The 19985-nt window shown below is 41.0% G+C and overlaps 1 protein-coding gene across 3 annotated transcripts in view; it reads left to right on the top strand.

The window, feature by feature from the left end:
• The window catches only part of csmd2 (CUB and Sushi multiple domains 2), a 288003-nt gene extending 282575 nt beyond the window's left edge, over positions 1–5428 (top strand). For all 3 annotated transcript variants that reach the window (XM_085261294.1, XM_085261295.1, XM_085261293.1), the window contains one exon: positions 183–5428. The gene's annotated coding sequence lies outside the window, so the exon portion shown is untranslated. The remainder of the gene's footprint in view (positions 1–182) is intronic.
• Positions 5429–19985: the final 14557 nt, after the last annotated feature.

Here is a 19985-nt window from a genome sequence, read left to right as displayed (position 1 = left end):
AAATGACATTAATGCATATATTTTCTCTGCTCTCTGTCATCTTTATCGTCTCCATTGTTTGTTTCTTTATCCTTTTCTTTTCAACCCACTTCTCTTGTTTCCTGGATTTGAATATATCTCTTTTCCCTCACCCTTCCCCACCATTTTCTACACACTCATCCTCTGTTACATCACCGATTCAGTCCGGGGACGAGAGGTGCACCACGTCCTCGCCTGCGTGCCAGCTGAGGACATCTATAGCTCCTTGAGCAGAGGGCAAGACAAAGATTATTTTATTTGCTGAAATACCTTCAAGAAACATCTCCAGCGGAAAAGGCGCTTACCTGCTGGCGATAAGAAAACAAACAGAAAGAAACCACGTGAAGACAACCATCTGAACACACGACAACAACAACGCGCTTTTCGTAACTTTACGTGGTTTCTTGATCATTCTCCATATTTCGAGGAAAAGCTTCCACCTTAAACTGCAGCCAGCGGGGAGTACGACTGGGAGCAAAGCTGTGATGACTTTTCTCACCGCCTAAACCCAAAGGGAATTTTACCTGTAAACTTTTAAGTCGAGAAATATACCTGTAGCTTACGGAGGCCTCTGTGCAAGCGAACTGTAAGACGGGCAGCGGCGTATTGGCTTGTGTGTGAATCTGAGGGAGACGGTCTGGACTGTTTCGATTCATCTTTCTCGTTTTTTTGTTTTTTGTTTCTCATTAGCTATTTTTATTGTGTTCGCTCTTATATGCTGCTCACCTTATTCTTTGAGTCGCTGGATGCCAGTTTTCTTCCCAGCTGTCCGCTCCTGAGGTTCTCGAAAAGTATCATCGGGGACCCCTCAGTTTCTGGCAGAGGATGAATTAAAATTCAGTGAGTTTTTGAAGGCCTTGCTGGAGACACACACACACAGACACACTCGACTTCATCTTTTTTTTTGTAGCAGGAATAAAATTCTGCTTGGCGAGGCAGCTGTGTCCAGTGTAGGGGTTCAAAGGTAGCTTGGGCTGCTGAAATTAAAAAAAAAAAAAAGCACTTAGTGAGGTTGTAGTGAGAGTTGTACATGCGAGTGTGAGTGCGTATGTTCATGTGCACATCTTGTAGCTGCCCTCATCTGTTCTCACCCTAAAAATCCAACCAAACACGCAATGCTGTCTTATTTTATTTTTTTGTTGCTTTAAGAAGTGAAAGTATTGAGTTTACGAGTTTAGGATTACGCCAACTCAGAGGCTCCGAAAACCAGTAAATTAAACGTCGACAATCTATAAATCCAGTCTCCATCATTTTTCTTTCTTTTCTTTTTGGTTGGTAGCGATCGATCAGATAGATCAAAGGGACCGAAGAGAGACAAATTCACTTCTCAAGCTAACACACTTGAATCAAAGGTTAAGCAAGGGGAAGTACTCTTGACATTTGCTCCAAAAACAGGCTTTTTTTTAACCATGCCGCCACCTCTGCTCTGAGGCCCTTGAGGAGAAGGGACCATGTCGCAACAAACCACAATGTAGCACAGCAAATCTGTATTTAGATTACACTCTCTGCTTTTTTTCTTTTCTTTTTTAAAGTTTCTTTTAATCCTGGATCCAGCTTTGCTCGTTTCACTGGATTAAAAGGTGACACAAGTTGCAGCAGTAGCTCCGCTAAACTTTGGCCTTAGGAAAACAAAGATCAAAGTGCGGTCATGTTCTCGCTCTCTGGAAATGTTCAAATGAAGGCGCTGGGGTTTGAAGAATGGATGAAGCGAGAGATGCGTTCCCTCTGGATTGCATTCAGGTCTTTTTCATGCAAGCTCACTTCTGACAGCTCGCTCCCCTTTGGAAAAAAAAAAGAAAAAGAAAAAAATTGCGGAAATGATAAATATGATTTTGGGAGGGGGTTGAAAAAAGTGTTTATGTCTTTGCTGCTAACGCTTCCCCATATCTATGGCAACTGGGGAGTGATATGCAAAAAAAAATTATATTGAAAATGCAACACAGGAGGAAACTGTCATCTAATATAACAGCGGGGCTCTACCTTGGCTGGTGAATGACACGTCTGATGAAAATACGAATGCTTTGTGACCCGTATTAAGTGTGTGTGTGTGTCTGTGTGTGTGAGAGAGAGGGGGGGGGGGGAGATGTTTTCAAAAACACCCTGCTCCACTTCCTGCTCCCGTACCTGTAAATGCTAACCTGCAGCTGCTAGGTGAGGTGAATAGTGTGCGAATTTCACAGGAGCAAATTGGGCCATTACGTCTAATTTGCATTAATTTTAGCTTCATTATCAAACCCATAAGAAAATTCATTTTTACATTCCCAATATCAGGACACGCTCAGATCCTTTTCACTTCTTTAGTTCCTTTTTTGTGTGTGTGAGTGTGTTAAAATCAAAAAAGGAAATTCATCTTATGGATTTTTGTTGCTGCGTTATTCTTATTATTATACATTTCTTTTTTTTAATGAAGTCTTTAAATTTGCACGTTGTACAGAATTTCCCTCAGAATTCCAGACCTTTTGAAACCAATCACCGTATTGTTTCTTCAATCAGTTTCGCTGTGGGTCGGTAATTGCTTTTACAATTTTATTACTTTTAAAGCTCGCGTTTATCTCGGCCGTACAGATAGAATATTGCCCCGTGCTTGCTCTGGTAGTGAATTGATGGGAGAGGAAACGATTGAATTACCCTGGATATTTCACAGGGAGAGGAGAAGTCGCTCGCGCATTATCTCAAAGGAGCTGCTACTCAGTTCCTATAGTTTTCTGTGGCTGTTGCACGTTGCATTTCATTTGTTTTTTTTGTGAAATTGCTCCAAATATGTCAGCAAAGTGGACGGCTTCATTATTAAATCGCAGCTTCTGTTGAGGGCACTTTCAAGCGGTCTTTTCCCCAACTTACACAAAACGATCAAACGAACACGTGTAAATAAGGACGGCGTGTTCACGAACCCCAGAGGAAGCAATTCCGTTTGCCTAGATTTAGACTATAAATCTGGATTAACATAATACAGAAGCAAGCGCTCACACAAATATGATTGTTTTTACTAACAAGGGCTCATTCCCCACAAATTCAAGGATTAAAAAAAAGGGCCAAACACAATTTTCTTTTTTTCTTTTTTTCATATTCGTACCTCCAGGAAGCACTTTATGTTAATTATAGTGCCTTGTTACCCCCTTATATCATAAATATGCTTTAGACGCAGTGTTCTTATGTTAAGGAATTCCAGTATCTTTCCTAGGATTTTTTTTTCTTTGGGAAGGGGGGTTTCCTCTTGTTATGTCAGATATTAGAAATGTAAGTCTTTTAGGGTTTTCGGTAAAGCCCTTATCCCTGCCTGAGTAACCCACACACACTGCAGAGTCCGCAGGCTTTGTAGATCTGTTTTTAATCTTTGATCTCACTGAAAATCTGAGCTTGTTAGGTTCATGCCAGAGTCACCATCAGTTTGTTTTTTTCCCCCCCAAACGAGCCGTGTGCTCAGTCGTACTGTATTTTGGTGTGCAAGGATTAATGGCCAGGACTTTATGTTGTTGGCTTCGTGCTCGGCTGGGTGTTTGCCCTCTGTTTGCTTTGCGAGTTTAAAAATAAACCAAAGAAAGTTATCCAAATTCAGACGATTTAGAATTAGACATATAGTGATAAAAATTAAGATTTATTATTCTGTCACGTCTTGATGTTGCTTAATTTATTTCTGCTGTTGTTTTTTTATGTCAAGCAAACCATTTTATGGATACATTTCCCTTAATGGTCAGTACATCTATAGAAGTATTTAACCTATCTAGTGTTAGCCCAGAAAGTCCAGTCATATGAAAGTAAAGATCGCAGAGCTCTCAATGAAGCCGTGCTCTAAGAGTCAGAATTAAGTCTTTCTTAATAGCAGCAGGCTACTTCCTGGTTCTCTTTGCATATTTTAAGACACAAACGGCGCTCATCTTCAGTTCATTTTCGTTATCAGCCGGTCACAGCTCTGGGTTCTGTCCTGCTCTCCCATCTCTTCTATAATGAAACACACCACAGCTATGGTCTTTGAGTTTCCTTCAAAAGTTCACAGAGTTTTCCTCGCAGTCAGGGACCCGACCAACGGCTCTCCCTTTCTTCGCGCAGCACAGGACAGCACTGCACATGTATTGAAAGACCGAGCGATCCATCAGTTATGCCGTGTGACACGTTCTGCATCAGCTATCATTTATAATCTCCCGTCTCTCACTGCCACCACATATTGATGGCCAGACAACAAATCTCAACTTCCCCGCTGTGTTTTACAGGCCCATTCCATGCAATTTGCCTTCACTATTCAGCCCATTTCAGCTCTTCTAGTGGACTAAAGCGTGGGGAGAGAGGGAAGGGATGTATTTTGAAAAGCTTTGAAGCTTAAATGAGTTTTATTCTTTCAATGTGAAATGCGAGCAGCGTGGTAGTAGGATCATTCGTGATCAGATCACTGGATTTATTGCTCAAAAACTACTGAATGTATTTCATTTCACTGAGTGCACCAGAATTTATCTATCTATACTGTGTTGAATATCTGTAATCCCACAACTTTTTCTCTGTTTGTGTGCAGTAATGGATAAAAAAAAAATAATAAAAAAACCTGTCAGTATGTGTTATCTTTGGACTAAAAACAGAATGTCCAATTTATCTAGAGTATAATATAGCAAAGTATTTACAAAGAGCTGCTTTTTTATTACCAGATATTTTTCTGTTAGTTTTTCCATGGCAACAAACTTATAAAGTCCCATATTTTCATTTTGTTTTCTTTCAACATGTTTTTTTCAAGCCAGTTCTGTAAATCTCTCAACTAGTCTCTATGTGAGACTGAAAAACCCGCAATGCCCAAGCAGGTTCGACATGGCCATTAAAGGCCTCAACGAGAAAAAAAAAAAAGACAAAACGGCGAAAGGCAAAGAGCCAGTGTCGGTGTCTCGCTGTACACCAAAAGGATTTACCGGTGATGACGTGGACAAACGTGAGCTTAAGCAGACTGTGCAACGACAGAGCAACTGCAGAGGAAATATCTCTGAGATAAGAGAATATGTTAACAAATAAAAAAAAAACCTTTTTTTGTACAGAGATATATTTTTATGAAAATACATTTGTAATATAAAAAGAAAAAATGGATTGACATATATGTAAATGTTTTTCTTTTTCATTATTGTAGTACAAATGCTAGTGGGGAGTATATGAAAAATCTATATATAAATATAAATATATATATATAAATATATATATAAATATAAATATATACAAAGAAAAATAGAAACAAGGCTTTTTTTGTATATGTAAAAAAGATTGTATATAAAAGTTTACATACATACTGTACATATGTAAGACCCACCATGGCTTGTCTGCAATATATAAAATGTATTTTATCTGTCTGTATATGATGCTTTGCATTGTGTCTAAGCTTATTCTACTTTCTTGAACTTGAAACTTATTTTGAAGGTTTTGGAATAAAACATAAAACCTACCACTTGGGTGAATTCTTGTGTTTATTGCCTCAAACCCATAATCATTAGTTAATGCATAGTATGATGTATGTATCGTGTATAGCCTTTCTAAGGGGGGAAGAGGCAAGGCCATATATCCAGTGTTCCTGGTGCGTGTTGCAATTGTGGGTCAGAATATCTGATTTGCTCTTTATGGTGTTTTTTTTTCATGTATGTTACTTTTTTTAATGGAGAGACACAGAATATCAACCAAAAACAAATCACATCACATTAAGTATGTGACACAGATTACAATCAGTTGTTCAAAACAGATACTCCTGGTCTTAACTCATTATGTGTACAAGCATGTCCAAAGATCTTTTTTTTTTTCCCTATTCCAACCTCTAACCACCAACGAGCTGTCAAAGGATATCAGGGACAAGATTGTAGATCTGGTGGAACAGCCTAAATCTACATGGGAGGAGCTTGTTAGTGATCTGAAACCACCATTGGCAACGCATGTCACTGTAATCTTACAGCGCCCATAAGGTCCCCCTGCTCAACAAGGCACATGTACAGTGGGGCAAAAAAGTATTTAGTCAGCCACCGATTGTGCAAGTTCCCCCACTTAAAATGATGACAGAGGTCAGTAATTTGCACCAGAGGTACACTTCAACTGTGAGAGACAGAATGTGAAAAAAAAATCCATGAATTCACATGGTAGGATTTGTAAAGAATTTATTCGTAAATCAGGGTGGAAAATAAGTATTTGGTCACCTCAAACAAGGAAAATCTCTGGCTCTCACAGACCTGTAACGTCTTCTGTAAGAAGCTTTTCTGTCCCCCACTCGTTACCTGTATGAATGGCACCTGTTTGAACTAATCATCTGTATAAAAGACACCTGTCCACAGCCTCAAACAGTTAGACTCCAAACTCCGCCATGGCCAAGACCAAAGAGCTTTCGAAGGACACCAGGAAAAGTATTGTAGACCTGCACCAGACTGGGAAGAGTGAATCTACAATAGGCAAGCAGCTTGGTGTGAAAAAATCAACTGTGGGAGCAATCATCAGAAAATGGAAGACATACAAGACCACTGATAATCTCCCTCGATCTGGGGCTCCACGCAAGATCTCATCCCGTGGGGTCAAAATGATCATGAGAACGGTGAGCAAAGATCCCAGAACCACACGGGGGGACCTGGTGAATGACCTGCAGAGAGCTGGGACCAAAGTAACAAAGGTCACCATCAGTAACACACTACAATGGCAGGGAATCAAATCCCGCAGTGCCAGACGTGTTCCGCTGCTGAAGCCAGTGCATGTCCAGGCCCGTCTGAAGTTTGCCAGAGAGCACATGGATGATACAGCAGAGGATTGGGAGAATGTCATGTGGTCAGATGAAACCAAAGTAGAACTTTTTGGTATAAACTCAACTCGTCGTGTTTGGAGGAAGAAGAATACTGAGTTGCATCCCAAGAACACCATACCTACTGTGAAGCATGGGGGTGGAAACATCATGCTATGGGGCTGTTTTTCTGCCAAGGGGACAGGACGACTGATCCGTGTTAAGGACAGAATGAATGGGGCCATGTATCGTGAGATTTTGAGCCAAAACCTCCTTCCATCAGTGAGAACTTTGAAGATGAAACGAGGCTGGGTCTTCCAACATGACAATGATCCAAAACACACCGCCCGGACAACAAAGGAGTGGCTCCGTAAGAAGCATTTGAAAGTCCTGGAGTGGCCTAGCCAGTCTCCAGACCTCAACCCCATAGAAAATCTGTGGCGGGAGTTGAAAGTCCGTGTTGCTCGGCGACAGCCCCAAAACATCACTGCTCTCGAGAAGATCTGCATGGAGGAATGGGCCAAAATACCAGCTACTGTGTGTGCAAACCTGGTAAAGACCTATAGTAAACGTTTGACCTCTGTTATTGCCAACAAAGGTTATGTTACAAAGTATTGAGTTGTATTTTTGTTATTGACCAAATACTTATTTTCCACCCTGATTTACGAATAAATTCTTCACAAATCCTACCATGTGAATTCATGGATTTTTTTTTCACATTCTGTCTCTCACAGTTGAAGTGTACCTCTGGTGCAAATTACTGACCTCTGTCATCATTTTAGGTGGGGGAACTTGCACAATCGGTGGCTGACTAAATACTTTTTTGCCCCACTGTACAGGCCCTTCTTAAGTTTGGCAGTGAACATCTAAATGATTCAGAGAAGGCTTGGGAGAACGTGCCATGGACAGATGAAACCAAAATCAAGCTTGTTGGAACCAACTCGACCTGTTGTGTCTGAAAGGAGTATAACCACAGAACACCATCACCAAGGTCAAGGGGTGGTTTTCCTGCTGAGGGTACAGGACGACTTCACCAGATTGAGGGGAAAATGGACAGGCTTTCAGTTGCCAAGCAGCAGCCAGGAAACTTTAGGATATAGAGAGTTTGTGTATAAAGGAGTGAACAAAAATCCCTCCTGACATGTGTTCAAACTTGGTGACCAACTTCAAACTCTTATCGTTGAGTTTCATGTTTTGATTTGGGATCAAATATTTATTCCACTCATGCCAATAACCTCAATACTTTTATGTAATGTGTTGATATTCTGTCTCTCTCCATTAAAATGACACTAGCATAAAAATGATCAATTCAGCCATGGATGAAATAATGACTCCCCCCAATATACCAGTAAACATCTTAATGGGCCTTTGCTGGTATACTTGTATGCCTGATGCAACCTGATGTCAAAATAAGCTTGGAATTTATGGCTCCAAGCTTATTTTCTTTCTTTTTTCTTTTTAAAAGAACATTGCAAGCATGCGCACACTTCATGATCTGAGAAAACAAGAAATACACTACACGAAATTGAGTCAGAAGGAGTATTACAATGCATCTTGTGATTTTGGGTGCAGATGTAGACAAAATTGAAAATGCGATGGCTCGTGTTCGCAATATTTTTGCAGCGAGTAAAAATGTTTAAACAAGTCTGGATGAGAAAGTCAGGGAGAGAAGTCAGCTCGAGTTGTATATTATTAATCAGTAATATCTCAACAAGGATGAATTAATATAAACTATCAGGAAACATCTTCACCAATAGGGAGATAATTGATCAATAGATCTAGTGAGGGCATGCACTCTAACTCCCTGGTACCTCAGTTGTGAAGGGGAGTGGTCCTTCCACTAATGAGGACAGTGGCTTTCTCTTTTAGATCCAAACAGAGTTTCAGCTCATACATTCACTGCTCTTACAGCTATCCTCCAGATTAGCTTGCTCATTGAATAATCAATCCAAAAATCCCAATCTTTTATCCAGGTAGATATATTCATACACAGGTGTTTGTTTGTGAAGCAAGTGATGAGGAAAAAGGAAAGGTCCAAAAGTCAGGCAACAGGTCATGCACAATCACAAGGAAGTACAAAAACACACAAGGAGTCTGGGGTCTTGAGTCTCAGTCTGACGAGACAACCTGCCAGCTCATACACTGAAGAGACTGACTGACTACCTCAACACAGGTGTGGCACAAAAATGATGGAAAACTGAACAAAAAAGCTGGAAGGAAAAGGAAAAAGCTAAACGATTTCACATGGAGTGACTAAACTGAAACTCAATCTTAAGGCAAAGGAGAAAAGATGAAGCTTACGAGACAAATCTAACGGGTTGTTGTGAAGGAGTGTGTTTAAACCCAAAATAAAGTAGTCTTTGGTGTCCTAGTCTAATTAAATATGACGTAAGTGACTAAAGCTAGACGAGAAGTAAAAAGTGGATGAAAAGGAAAAGAATCCTGTAATCATCTGGCTGATAAACTTGTGAAACCACCTCTCAAACCTCTTGATGTGGACTCTGTATGTGGGTCCCCTTTGATAATGTTATATTGCCTGTTTTATGTTTAGCAACACAGTTGGGACGAGCGAGGCGCGACTTCTCAGAAAGGGCTCACTGAGTGCAGCATGGTTAAGAGCTTGGAGGCGCCTACGGCAGCAGTGAATACTCGGAATAAGACCTCTGAGCGTACATTGGATTACATCAAGGAAAAGTCCACTCAGAACAACACCTCTGAGCGGAAGTTGGATTACATCTTGGAACAGCTGACTGCGGTCGTGAGGTCTCAGAATCTGCTCTTTGAGCAAAAGAATGACAAGACCACGGAACTGAAGGTTAATAACATCATGGAGAAACTCGCGGCTATCCAACGGGAGATTGAGAGGCCAGTGTCGGAGTGTTAAAGAACAGCTTGAAATTCTCATGAGTTGCTGCAAAAGAAAAATTACCATCATAATCCGGCTACCCCTTCAGCGCCAGCTGTGGGCTCAAGGCTGGAGTCGAACAAAAACTCCCTGATAACGACTGTGTTGAGTCTGTTCCTTCCCATTCCAAGCATAGGCCACCTGGGTTGGCTGGTGACTGTTTACTTAGCCTGGCAGGGCGAAGGACACTGTCTCAGCTGAACTATGGACACACATACATATACTGATACTGATAAGCACTCACTGACGCATCACCCTCCCTACCTCGGATCCAACGCCACCTCCAACGCTTACCTCCCCTCTGATGTGGACATCGGGTCAGTTGGAGGCGCAGTCGAAGATTGCAGCGGTCCCAGATCAGATGTACACACTGGAACTCTTTCCCATGTTGCTTGTCTGTGTTTATTGTGCTATGGTGCGTTGATATCTGTGCATTCCTGTATTATCCTTTTGTGTTACACATTTCGATGTTTTTTTCCTCGCTACCTAGCCTGACCTGTCTCCCCAATGTGATGTTTGTGTATTGTATGTACGGTCGGCAAGGTCTGTCATCTCGGTTGTGGGCAAAAGACCTGCAACTGACAAATAAAGGCTATCTCATCTCATCATATTTGCATCACTTACAGCAGTTACACTTTGTGTGACTCTTCTTTTAATAGCATTATAGTTACACATATTATGTGTATCTATAATACACATAGTACAGTATGACTATATTATGTGTATAGACATACTGTATTATGGCCCATGAAGACTCCATAGGGCTTATATTGCATGCCGAAGGCAATATTTTATCTTTTATTTCCAAACAGAAAGGTATACAAACCCAATTTAAAAAAAATGGCCCTGTGTAAAAATTAAATTTAAAAATGTAGTGAGCTGCACTGCATTTGCTTCTTAACTTATTCACAGAACAGAAAATATATCGAATGTTTCAACTGAAATTTTTTTTATAGTTTTAAGAAAACATAAGGTGGTTCTACATGTTCTCCACACTAAACACAGACCATGAGCACTCAGTTCAAAAGCCTGCATCTCTGAGAGTATGGGGTGGACCCGTGATTATGGCAGTGACTGCCTCCACATCTGAAAAGCCCCATTAACAGTGAAAAGTATATACAAGCTTTTGAGCAGTGTCCTCCCATGGAGATGATACTTTTTCAGGGAAGTTCTTGCATGCACAATCTGGAGCTGAACACTCTTAAAACTGTAGAGATGACAGTGGACTTCAGGAGACATCCCTCAACTCTGCTGATGAGCTGGAATCCTAACATAAGAATAGCACAACATTCCTCTCCCAGAAGTCCAGCAGCCGCTCTCCTCAGTTCCCAGACATTTAAAAAAAAAAGAAAAAGAAAAAAAGATTCGATGCAGTTGTACATGGCTCTGTCCTATATAGCAAATTCAAAATAAGATAATATTTTTTCTTAAAATTCTACATTTTCTCAGCTTAGACATTTTGATTTGTTTACTGTGTTCTGCTGTGGATAAAATATGCATTTATGAGATTTGCATATTCTTGTATTCCTTTGTTATTTACATTCTATGGACAGTTCTTTTGGATCTGGGGTTGTATTTCAGTCTCCATAAAAAGGAAGATTTGGGGGTGTGTGGATGATCAGAAATGCACATATTCAATTCAGTTCAGTTTTATTTATACAGCGCCAAATCACAGCAACAGCTGCCTCAAGGTGCTTTATACTGTAAGGTAAAGACTTTACAATAATACAAAGAAAACAAAGGAAGACTTGAGGGTGGAGTGCATCTAAGGTTGCAATAATACGTGATGTGCAAGTGAAACTTCACAACTTGCTCTCCTACTTTCACAGATAATTTGAGACATCATATAAGCTCTTGTAAAGTCAGCGACCAGGTTATCATCCCCTTGGATAATAACTTTCAACCAGCCGGCTGATTGTAAATGTGCTTTAGTTTTTATAGACAGATGCTGACACAGCCAAAAACTCCATCCCTCAGGCCTGCGTGTCACTCTTAGCATGTTATGATGCAGTGGCTGGCCACTAGCTTTAATTACAATATATTTATATCACAGAAAGGTGTCGACGCCTCGCGATCATGATCACGATGATCACAAGAGAAATCTGGGAAAGCAAAATATCATCAGATTTCTCAAGGCACTGTGAAGCAAAGTCCAAAAGTGCTTGCAATAATTTCACGAGGACAGTAACACACTGTATGCATTATTGCATTAATGGTACGGAAGTTAAACTGACTTTTATTAGTAGCAAGGTCATTCCTCTCGATTTAATGGATCTGCTACCTCATTTCTCATTCTCCAAATGCATCTCTTTATGAATACAAAGGATCCAAAAGGACAAGTGGCCACTAGAACCTGAACTGTAACACATTTGCTTTGACTCCGAGTGCATCAGTTAGCCCTATACAGACAGGAAGAATGATCTAGGTCTTACCTGCCTGTCTTCAAAAATCCCAAGGGGCTGGCTTCCACTCTCAGCCAATCCCCTCTTCTGAAGGAAAACCACATATCCTGCAGTACTAACACAGCCAAGTGATTGTGGTGAAAAGATTTACAGAGAGCAGGGAAGAAGCGCTGATCCGTGTGCAGATAAACAAAAGAAATAAGGGAAACGCTAAGTTTGCGCTGTGGGAAAATTTCTGTTAGTGCTCAAGTAGTGTGGAAAGGTCTTCACTCATACTTGTGTGGGATTTGAGTAGGTGTGCTGCTGCCTCATTCACTTCGGGGCTGACCGGTGGCAGACGGTGATTGAAGTGGAATGACTGATCGTTTGATTTTTAGAAATACCTGAGGAGCTGAACAAAGCAGCCTTTCCAGCAGCCTTTGGGTTTGGTGTTGTTGTGTTTATTCAACCGGCTTCCCACAAAGGCAGATGGCTCGGAGCTTTTCCAGCACAGAGTGTGTAGTTGATTGCATTTTCTCCACCACTCTCTGACGTGTCTTTCGACATACAATACCTACTCTTCTTACTCACAACCGTCACTAGAACGCCGCGGCACGTCTCCATAAAGCCTCTCAGTTTAAGATGGGGGGGGGGGGGACAGAAAATAACACAAAACTACAGAATTTCAGGTTTACTTTTAACTTTTAAATATCTCTTTGCTCGAATGTCATGTAACCACAAAAGACCAGAGTCTCTCTGTAGTTTTTCATACTGGACTCAATCTGTCATCTACATTTAGACACCAGCGCCAGAAGAGCAAAGAGAGAGACGTGTAATCACAGTTTAAAGGCAGCGGGGAAATCAAGTGCTTAGCTCTGTTGATGTGGCTTCAGTCACGCGAGAATACTGTAAACACATTAAATCAGAGGTGTCAAACATAAGACCCGGGGGCCAGAATTGGCCATGCAAAGACTCCAATCTGGCCCAGTAGACTGCTTTGGAATATAAGAAGGAAGGCTTAAATTTTGGTCTTTTAATTGTATTTGAATAAGGTTTGCAGATCCTTCTGATTGATAAAGAACTCCGCCATGGCCAATCAAACTTCACTATCATTCTCAGGGAGTAAATGTGTAGGTTAAACTTTTTTAAAGAGGACTTTTACTGGTCCGGCCCACTTAGGGTCAAAGTATGCGTCCCATTATGTAAAATGAGTTTAACATCCCTGCATTAAACTGTCTCTTAGTAAGTTACTATATAAAAATTGTAAAATCAGATGCAGCATGAATCAAAGCACCAACAGAGAAAGAGAATAGGAAAGCAATTTTGGTTCATTTTGAACATTTGTTGGGGAAATCAAGCTGAAAGCTAAATATATCGGCACGTCTAAAACAGAATAGAAATACAAAGTTCCCTTTTTTTTCTTTTCTTTTTACTCAAGCAGAATAAGAAAACAAGGACATGTATAAACTTACTCATGGAACCAAAAGAAAAAGATTTCCCCTCTGCTCAGCTTCACCATTGAAGTATTGGACAGAGAGGAAACCCCACCGTGTGTCTTCACTTTGCTTTACAGATTTATGTATGAGCGTGCTGTGTACACGCTTAAAAAAACATGTAGTGTGTCATAAAAAATGCATAGACGAACATGAGTACTTGGAGGAGGGAAAACAATATTTTACAACGTGGTTATTAAAATAAAGTCAAGAACTCAAAAGTCACAGTCTCAAGAGCATAGAGGACATTACCAGAGACAACCAGTGCCTTTAGGAGAACTGGCCCTTAACCCATCAGCAGGATCAGCATCTGTGCCTTTATCAAGGAGGAACAGGATTAGCACTGCCCACTAGGTGTTGGGATGAAATGCTGCACTGTCAGAGCCTAAGATGGTGCAGTGGGTCCTGGGTTCCTCCTGGTGCACAATAATGCCTGACCACATATGAGTACACAGGCAGTTCCCGGAGGATGAAATAATCGATACCACTGTCTGTCCCCCACGTTTGCCTGACCTAAATCCAATAGAACACCTCTGGGACATTATGCTTCGCTTCATCTGACACTGCCAGGTTGCACCTCAGACTGTCCAAGAGCTCAGTGATCCCCAAGGATCCCCCATCTCATTAGGAACATGCCCTGATATTGACAAGTAAGCATGTGTACAGGCATGTGGGAGCCATACAGACTAAGTTCATTTTGAGTTGCTACAATGAAATTTCTGAAAAATGGACTAGCTGCCCCATCATTTTTTCACTTTGATTTTTAGGGTGTCTTTGAGTTGATCTGTCTTTAGGTTGATAATTTGCATTTCCATCAAAAGAAACGCAGTAGTTTGAGATCTGATGTGCTGTCAAGTGTTATTTTTATCAGTCTATAGCAGTGTATATGATGACAAAATGATTTTCTTTAGCAATGGAGTGGAGAATCATAGTGATGACACGCGATCCGAGGACAAAAATTAAATTAATACTCTCCACAAGTTATTGTAGAGAAATCACTAAGGCCAACAAGATACTGCAAAGGGTCATAAAGGGTCTGATACACCACTAGAGGCAACCATGCAAAGCAATTTATTTTGCTACTTTATAATCACTCTCTTCTGCTTTTCTTCCATTACAATCACTGAAATGGGCCCAGGCTACGGGGATTTCTCGCAAAACACCTCGGATCTGCTGAATTTAATTAGAAATGTCTTAAATATCCCCTAGTCTCCATGAATAAGTACATATTTTATGGATGCCTCATTCATATTTTTTCCATATACATTCTCTCAACTGCAAAAGCGGATCGGAGTACACAAGATGTGCAATCCGCATCAAGAATTAACAATGGACTCATCTAATTATGTTACTGAGTCAACACAAAGGTGAGTCCTGTGTTTTTTGCAAAGTTGTGTATTAGTTAAAAAAAAACACAAGTACAATGGCGCACAAAGAGGAAAGAGAAGAGACAACAGCAACAAAACACTGGTGAAGTTGTGATGTTGTGGCCATAAATGCCACAGCTGAACAGCATCTGCTAGTTAGTGGGGCTGTACAGCCATGCGCTCCTTCCAATTTGGCTATCAGGCGCTGTGCTGTGTGGACACTTTGATTAGGCTTGTTTGTCATGGTTTTAAACAGGTGTCTTGAGACTTGTAAAGCTGACTTTTCTTTTGTACAGTTTTAAACCTTCCTGTGAGGTTAAAGGGAGCTTGGCAGGGGCTCGCTTCAAATCACCTTTCAGCCATGGAGTCTTTGTCATTGTTGTTATTTTATGTTTTGCAGCTTAGCTTTTTTTCTTAGTGGTTTCTTTTCTGTTTGGCCTTGACGACTTGACAAATTCTTTTCATTATTTTCATCATTCCTTTGCCATCCATTCATCTGCATTGGTTAATTTGAATGATTGAGGAAAATCTACAACTGAGCATGTGGGCACATACTCACAGGCAGTTTTTCAAACCTGTCCACCACCCAATGGCGTGTCCAGCGGGGTGGCCTGGGGGGGCACAGGCCACCCCCCAAACCAGACTGGCCACCCCAGGTGCCACCCCAAAGGCAAAACAATAAAATTCAATCAAATATCAAATGTCCGATTATGTTTTCACGGTGACGCTCAGATATCCGAGTGTAAGTGAATGCAGCATCGCTTCTGCGCTATGCGCATCACGTTAGCAAAGGTAGGAGAGCCAAGCGCGAAAGATGGCACTGCAGGAAACAATTTTTCGGTGAAAGAAAATGAGGACAGAATAAATGTCCCGGTAAGTAATATTAAGTTTGTTGAGTTTAGTAAACTTCGGTGAAATTAGAATACCAAGGAAAAAAATAACACTTAAAGAATTATTGCAGCTGTGGAATATTTCAGACAGTATGCTACTGAGGGCAGCTAACATAAGAGTTATGCGTTATAAGATATAATCTAAGTCGTAACATTGCTGTATGGAGCTGCAAATTTGGTTGCAGGTTAACATAGCTGGACTGGCCATCGGGCATACCGGGCATATCCCCAGTGACTTATTTTTTATTTTTTTTGTAACGGCATGAACAATGAGAGGTGGTGGATTGGCCAGATGCAGGTCGATGTGTCGAAATAACTCCGTTGTTTGGTGGTGGCTATGACGGGGCTTCCACAGAGGCAACAGGTGGATGAGGGAAGGGGAGGCAGGAGGAGAGCCCCGAAGCAGCCACCAGTCCGAGTGTCAGGTGAACTGAACTTCAGGTAAGAAGTTATGACCTGCAGTCTATCTGGGTCAGATATAAACTAAGTTTAGGTGGAGTTTATTTTCATGTTGCTGACTTTTTACTGTCAGTTGCAATAACTCATACTGCGTTCTAGCCAGTTTGACGGAGTTTTTATACAGCTGGGTGGGTGCTATGATGTTACTGATAGTGAACTTTATTTTATTCATAAGGTTAGTAGAGTTGCCAACGGCTCCTTAAAAAAATGGAATGGTCCCTCATTCAGAGAAAATATTACGCGTTTCGTATTGAGCTGAGAAGAGACGCAGTTTGTCCCGGACTTTAGCTAGAATGGAAAAAAGACACAAAGCTGGATTTATTCTGTCTTTATGCTGCACAGCTGCCTCTTCTTCTCTCATTCTCTCCCCCTGCCTCTCCTGTTGCTACTTCAATCATGAAACTGATCAATGATCAGCTGATCGGCTTTTCTCTCTTGTTTGTTTATCGCCCACTTTGCGCCAGAAACAGGAAACCAGCAGATGTTGCGCTAAACAACAGCAGCACGTTTAAGCTTGATCAGCTGTTGTTAGAATGTGTTTAATATTAATTTCTAGTATCAGCTGATGTTTGCTGGAGCCACAGCTGTAAAGCTGCTGGTCATGATGTCTGTTTAGATATGTGGTGAGAGGGAAACATGAAGATGAAACCAGGAGATGTCCTTACTGAACCATCAGAGCTGAACAGGTGATGGAGAAACAGGTTTACCTTTTAGGTGACATGAATGAGTTGAAGGGAAGTTATGAACTGTTTCTGAGAGACAAATAACACCAGGATCCTTTTTTTATGTAGCTGACAGCTGGTAACTGTGCAGGGGCGGGTCTAGCAAAGTTTTGCCAGGGGGCCAGGTAGGGCATTAACAGGGAAAGGTGGGCACAAAGAAATACTTTTCTTTCTTATTCTCATTTAAAATACCTAGTTTTTATTAAATAATTATCTAAATCTTACAACCAAAGTTTTTATCTGACGTAAAATGTATAGAAATCATACATATACCAAAAAGACTGTACATCACTGTCACAACAGCATTTGTTTTCATTCAAAGGCTTTATGGCTTTAATACCTGGTGGGTCGGTCTGTAGTCAAAATGCCCGATTTTCTGTCCCAGTCCAGCCCTGCAGGTTAATACTGGCAGTGTCACCATGCCAGCTGACTGTATTTCATCATCAGGCAGTGTTGTTCTTTATCAATATTACCAAAGTTTACCATAAGGCAGCATAGAAAGTATTTACTTGCTTTCAGGTTTTATTCAAATGTTAGTCTTTTCAGTTGTTTCTCCACTTTTTTCCTGTTTCAAAATCAAACACCAGTTTGTGAGAAGATTATCTTCTTTTTTTAACAGGCAGATAAAGTTTTACATTGGAACTGGCTAATTTGTCAATTGTTTGTTACAAATGTTCGTATTTTAATTTTCAAAAATGTTTTTGCCCAAAACATATGTGCACTATATGTCAGTAAAAATACTATGCAAATATTGCTGTCCTTGAATGCTGAGTAAACACTGACAAAGCACTGATTGTATCTCTTGTACTTTATCAACGCAGTATCTAAAAACTTTGCACTGTAGTGGTTAAAATCTCATTCTAATAAGAGTTAAAAGTGCATTTGGTTATTAGGTTTATAGGGTTATTGAATTATGGTTAATGGTTGGTAGAATTTTTTTTTTTAAACATTATCTGCCAATTAAATCTGCCACCCTTCTCCAAATCTGTGCCCCTACCTGGCCCCCCCAACAAAAATTTTCTAGACACGCCACTGCCACCACCACACTAATTACCAACAGCACGACTAAATGCATGCCCTTTCAGGAACAGCGGCATTCTTTCACATTCAGCTAAATTTTATGTTCATAATACTAGTTGAATTGTTGTTTTTCTTAAAACCACAAGGTCTTGATAATCATCTTAGACTCTTATGTTCAACGTGACCATGCCATTACACACTGGTCCACAACACCAATCAAGAATTCAAGTTCACACACTGCTTTGCATTTAATCATTTATTGTTAATCTCTGGCTCTCTCCACAGTCGGTCTCTTGTCCCATCTCATTCTATGATCAACTCCAACTGTTTGCAGCAGATGGCTGCCCTCCCTGAGCCTGGTTTGGAAATTTCTTCCTGTTAAAAGGGAGTTTTTTCTTTCCTGAGTCGCCAAGTGCTCTTTGGGGCGGAGTGGTGGGGGTTTTCACACTATTATTGTCTTTAACTTTACAATATAAAGCATCCTGATGCTACTGTTGTGATTTGATTTGATCTTGTCAAAACTGATGAAATTATGAATGCAGAGAACTACCATCAGATTATAAACCACCATGCAATACCATCTGGAAAGCATCTGATTGAAAACAGCTTTGTCACGGAGGAGCAGGGAGGACTCGGCGCAGACTGAAATCTCAGAAAAACAGGTTTATTTACACACTCCAGGTGCACTATATACAGGTGAAGGAGAAGGGGGCCAGGGTTCCCAGGGATGCAGAGAGGAGTCGGGAAAAGCGTCCAGAGTCCCCAAACCAAGCACGAGAAATCTGCATACAGAGAACAAGAGTTAGCACGGAACTTTCACAGACAGAGCTCAAAACTGGCTGAGGCTAAAGTAGCACTGACGAGCGTTACTCAATAGTCCAGCGGCGAGGTGCTCTCAGTCACTGCCTTAAGTAGCGGGAGCAAACAAGGTGAGGAGCCACAGGTGATTGCCTACAGGTGGTGGAGGCCGGGAGCTCACAATGAGCTCCGCCCAGGCAGCGAGCAGAGAGAGAGGAGAGAGAGAATAGACAAAACATAACATGTAGCCACACAGGGCCAGCCGAGCAGGCACGGGGACCATGACAAGCTTATTTTTTAAGCATTACAACGATCAGAAACATATTGCCAATACAGCACAAGCATCACTGGTGACCTCAACATTACTGAACCAGCGTGGGACTGTCTTGACAGAGAACAGAACAAAAGGCAGCTGACATCCAGAAGAAGAAAGCTTCTCTAAGAGAGTTCAGGCTGTGCTGAAGAATAAAGGTGTTCCTACAAAAAATTACTTTTTAAGCTTGATAGAACTGTTTTTACCTTATTTACTGTATTCACTTGTACATTTCAATGAATTGCAACATCTATTTTCCATTTTCCTAGCAAAATATAAAGAAATGACTCAAGCCTTTTACACAGTACTGTACCAATACTGCCTTTCTCACTCTACTTTATGTCAACCCTGAGAAAACATCTCAGTGTTTTCTTCTTTGAAAGCATTTTTATTGGAATTGTCACTGGATAAAAGTGCCTCTTGTTTTGTCCTCCAATGATCTTGAAGCGCTCTTTTTCTTTACTGATTGCCACGGGCTTCTTGTCGTTCATTCTCAAACATTTAGTGACATTGCTCAAGGTCGCCTGCCTTGGGACTGCACCGGGATACTTGCAGGATCTGGAGAAGAGCCAGCCTCCAGGGACTAACTGTTCAGCCTGTGCAGGTTGCGTAAAGGACATCTCTGAAGCCACCGCAAGATTTAACGCCTGCTGGCAGGTCAACGCTGAGAGGAAAGAAACAGACTTTAGAATTTAGTCACAGTTTAACACCAACAACAACAACATCCATCACACTGGGGCTGCTTTTGCTATGAAAGTGATATGAAAATTGTGAAATTGTGTCATTTCACTTGTCACAACACAGGAAGTGGCAGTCCATGATTTCAGCAGATGACATTACTTCAAGTGTATTGTGATTTTGAAGAGGAGTATAAGCCCTGTTTTATGTTTGGGAAAAACGGCTT

Source organism: Mchenga conophoros, linkage group LG22, assembly GCF_057382185.1.
Source record: "Mchenga conophoros isolate Kocher_MC1m ecotype Shallow Benthic linkage group LG22, M_conophoros_male_GT1.1, whole genome shotgun sequence".
NCBI lineage: Eukaryota > Metazoa > Chordata > Actinopteri > Cichliformes > Cichlidae > Mchenga > Mchenga conophoros.
This window is presented reverse-complemented; position numbering and strand designations above follow the sequence as displayed.